Source organism: Mastomys coucha, unplaced genomic scaffold (genome assembly GCF_008632895.1).
Source record: "Mastomys coucha isolate ucsf_1 unplaced genomic scaffold, UCSF_Mcou_1 pScaffold12, whole genome shotgun sequence".
Taxonomy (NCBI): Eukaryota; Metazoa; Chordata; class Mammalia; order Rodentia; family Muridae; genus Mastomys; species Mastomys coucha.
Window position 1 is genome coordinate 27,657,862 of NW_022196894.1, and position 4,792 is coordinate 27,662,653.

Here is a 4,792-nt window from a genome sequence, read left to right on the forward strand (position 1 = left end):
TCAGTTGAGTGTTGGCATCCCCTCTCAAACTCCTGTTGGAACCCAATTGCCAGCACAGCATGGTTAACAGGAGGGCCTTTAGGGGCAGGTCAGATATAAGAGCTGCTATCCATAAGTGGGTCAGTGTCCTATGCAAAAGAGGAAATTGTCCATGCTTTCTCTCTTTTTTTTTAATAGAAAAATTTTTAAAGATTTATTATTATTTATTTTATGTATGTGAGTACATTGTAGCTGTATAGATGGTTGTGAGCCTTCGTGTGGTTGTTGGGAATTGAATTTTTTAGGACTTCACTCTGGTCAACCCCGCTTACTCCAGTCAACTCTGCTTGCTCAGTCCCTGCTCCCTCAGTCCCTGCTCACTCTAGCCCGAAGATTTATTTATTATTATTATACATAGGTACACTGTAGCTGTCTTCTGACACACCAGAAGAGGGCATCAGATCTCATTCCGGGTGGTTGTGAGCCACCATGTTGTTTGCTGGGATTTGAACTCAGGACCTTCAGAAGAGCAGTCAGTGCTCTTACTGGCTGAGCCATCTCACCAGCCCCTGTCCATGCTTTCTTAACCTTCCAGTTTTTGCCTTGTGAAACTATGGTAACAAAGTACTATGCTGCATGTTGGGAGCCAAAAGTCAGCCTTCACCGAAACTGGCAAGAACTTGATGATCTTGGACCTTCCATCCTCTGGGATCATGAGGAGGAAATCTCTGTGTGTGTGTTTGAACAAGTCAGTGGACTCTTTATTACTTCTGGGGTTTGGGGCTCAGGAGCTCTTGGTGGGGCGGATCCATTTCCTCTGTATTACCACAGGCTTCTGGCTTAGAAGGATGGCTCTGGCCCTGCAGATAGCTGCCATATGAAGATCAGGGCAGTGCTTGTTCTTTCGGATCGTGTGCCTGATACTGCTGAGGGTGGCTGGAGCATTCTTACTGATGGTGGCCCTCACGTAAAAAGTGGCAGGTTTTCATTGACCAGATCTACATTTCATAGCCACCACAACACTTTGCCATCAGCCATGGGCTCTACTCCAATGGTCTTGGGGTGAATTAGCCTGTTGTAGTGGAAGGAGTTTCTGGCCTCCAGATTATTGGATTCTGTGCTGTACAGCTGCTTATTCCTCTTGATCAAGAAACTGGAGCCATTCCATCCACTGAAGATGCGTGGACGTGGTAGTGAATCCTCTCCCCATGGCCGAATATTGTATCACAACGGGGAAACATCTAGGATACCCAAGTACCTCACAGAGGTCTCACCTCTTTGAGAGCATGTATACACACACACACACACACACACACATACACACACACACACACGCAAACATTGAAAAAGGCCTGTCCAACTGACCTGCACCATTTATTTACACATGAAGAAACAGGTCCAGAGAAGGGAGGTGACTTATCCGAGGTCATACTAGATACGATCCTTTAACTCTAGATTTCCAAGTCTTCCCCGTGATGCTGATCAGCTGTGAGGTGAAGGGTTACCCTCACTCTGAAAGATGTGGATGCTGATTTACAACCCCAAAGTGGTTAATAGTAGAACTTAGAATGGTAATGAGGAAGCAATAGCAGTCTCGTAACACGGCTGCTCCCAGCGTGAGCATTAAGCCTGGTTTGATCACCCCCATTAAAGGTTTCAGTGGAGCGCCAAAGGGGCGTTTCTTAGGAATTTGCCTGATGGATGTGGCAGTGTTAGTGGCTAAGGATAAAGAGCCATCAGTGAAATGTCCAAGTAGATGAAACGTATCAATTACCAGGATGTGAGGGTATGAAGAGCTACACATAAATTATTTCTAAAAGAAAGCAGTTATTTTTTAAGACGATTTTTAATCATCGAAGCAATTTTATCTCTTTCACCTGCTTTGTCAGTCAAAAGATGTCTGGAGTAGGTGGGTTTCACTTATTGGGCCAGGTGTTGGGTTTTATTAATGTGTGCCACACCTACGTAAAAAGCAGGAAGTCCGAAAGTCACCTCCAACCATCTGACCTGACTCCTTCCAAACGAGGTGGCTGTGATATAGGCAGGAGAAGGGACTGTTCAGGTCACACAGCAGAAGGGTCTTGGACATTCCTCCAGACTATGGTCCAGGATCTACCGGACCAGCAAGCACATGGAAGAGGTATTAGCTTATAGGTGATTTTGCTAGGTTCCTCCCAGGGACCTAGCAATGGCTTAGTCAGCACCAGCTGCCATTACCTGCCACTGCCAGTGTGGGTGGCATATAAGAAGACTGCTCACCACCCCAGTTCTCTCTGTTCCCTCATGCTCCCAGCTGGCCTCTCCCCCTTTCTGTCCTCTGTCCCCACTTCTCTGCCCCCATGGCTCTACTCCTGTCTGTCCGCCTCTTGCCCCTTCTCCAGGCCCTCACTCCCTTCCTTCTGCTAAATAAGCCCCCTTTATACCAGATCTATTGCATGGCGTGATTTCTTAGAGGGACACTGTGGCATGGGGACACTGTGGCATGGACCCACCAGGCACCCCCCCCAAGCTATATTATATATTTCAAAATGAGAGATGCCCAAGCTATGAATTTCTGGACCACAGTTAGGGTAAAGGACCAGAGTCTATTTCCAGTGTATACATGCTTTACTGTTAAAAGAAGCATACCTATTATTTACCCAATTTAAAAATAAAACAAAATAGGACGCAGGAGCTGGTATATCAGGTAAAGACGCTGCTTGCCAACTCTGAGACTGATCCCAGTACTGATTCCAGTGGAGGGATGAGAGAAGCAACTCTGCACATGCGCACACATTAACAAAGACATTTACAATCAAACCAGGAAGAAAGACAAGGAAGGAAGGCATCAGGCAGAAGTGGAAGAGCGAGATAAGTATATGTGTGGTAGATAGGTACATATGTAAGGAGTTTGTATGTATGTGGGGGTATGTAGCCCAAATCTATGAACTAGGAATAAAAAAGTAATGATCATTACACTAATTGTATTTAATTAATATCAATAATTAATTAATTTAATACATCACAATAAAACATTTGCTTTCACACTTGGCCAAAGCTCTTCAATTATGTAATCAATTTTCTCGTTTTTCCTTCACTCGGACTTTGTCCTATCCTTTTGCAAGGTAGCCTGAGAACCACAGAGCAAAATCATAGCGCATTGGAGCTGGAAGCCCTTGGTCACCACCGAGTTTGACCTTCCAGGGAACCCTGGAAAAACAATAATTAACCACAGTAATTGCAAGGTTCCAGGAAAAGGTGGGACCCTTTGTGTCTGCGCTTCATGAACATTAATGCCTTTTAAAATTATTGTTTAAGCTTGTGTACAAAATAATGGGTTCTACTATATTTTCCTTAAATAAAGATTCACAGTATTTTTAAAAATTATGTCTATGTTGGAGGGGTATGTATGCATGAGGGCAGATGTCAGAGGAGGCCGGAAGACAGTGTTGGATCTCCTGGGTCTGGAGTTACAGGTAGTTTTGAGCTGCCCATTGTGGGTGTGGGAAACTGAACTCAGATCCTCTGTACAGCATGTACTTTAATATAATAGGAGGAAGAAGAGGAAGAAGGAGGAGGAGGAGGAGGAGGAGGAGGAGGAGGAGGAGGAGCAGCAGCAGCAGCAGCAGCAGCAGAAGAAGAAGAAGAAGAAGAAGAAGAAGAAGAAGAAGAAGAAGAAGAAGAAGAAGAAGAAGAAGAACAACAACAACAACAACAACAACAACAATAATATCTTACTATATAGCCCTAGCTGGCCTTTAACTTTCTAAGGCTAACTTTGAATTTACAAAGATCCACTTGTTTCTGCTTCATGAGTTCCAGGATTAAACACAATAAACCACCATGTTCAGCAGCAAACTATATGCTTAATCCACCAAGCCATCTCTCCAGCCCCTCAGTATGACGTTTTCATCACTCATAATACTCCTACTACCCTCTATTGTGCCATGTCTTTCCTGCTGGTCCTCATTATCCCTCTATCAAATAATCCCTTTTGTCTCTCTCTCTCTCTCTCTCTCCCTCTCTCTCTCTCTCTCTCTCTCTGTCTCTCTCTCTGTCTCTCTCTCTCTCACACACACACACACAGAGGTAATCTACATTCTGCATATAAAAGAAAACAAGGATATTAATTTTTAAATTTTTGCTTTTATATGTAACCTCCATTGCACAGCCACAGACTGCCTCCCTGGCCCCCTCTCAGCATCTTCCTAAAACCTTGCACTCCATGCTGGGCCAGCTTTCCTTCCCAGTGCTTTCCTTGCTATAAGAGTCCTTTCACGTCTGACCTGGCCCAAGAACTCAAGCTCATCCCTGTTTCAGGTGCTTGTGAGCTGCTCAGTGTGGGCCAAGGTCACATGGATAGCAGCACTGACCCCACGCTCTAGAGCCAGACTCACTCTTCTCAATACGCTGGCTGCCTGTCGAGAGAGCAGCTGGTGGGTGTGAGCCAGAGGCCTCCGATCCAAGAATGAGAACTCTAAGAGGCTATTTGGCATTCGAGTTGGTACTCCATGGTATGGGCAGGATCTCTCATAAACACTGAACATCTAACATAAGAGAAGTTCAGTGAGATGCTAATTTCAGTGTTTCTTACAAAGGGAGAAGATTCAAGAACTCTCTCTCTCTGAAGTTCTGCACAACTCTGATGAGTGCTGTAACAGATGACCTGCAAGTACTACGACATCCAGGGCTACCCTGGGCAGGAGGCCAGCGTTGCCCATGATTCCAGGGGATTTAGAGAAACTTCAAAGTGAGGTTCATAGGGTCTGGATAGAACAAGAACAGAGAGAGAGAGAGAGAGAGAGAGAGAGAGAGAGAGAGAGAGAGAGAGAGA

At 45.0% G+C, this 4,792-nt stretch overlaps 1 pseudogene; it reads right to left on the reverse strand.

Annotated features, from left to right (window-relative positions):
- Positions 1-763: 763 nt before the first annotated feature.
- LOC116086262 lies at positions 764-1,189 on the reverse strand (annotated as a pseudogene).
- Between the last annotated feature and the right edge of the window lie 3,603 nt (positions 1,190-4,792).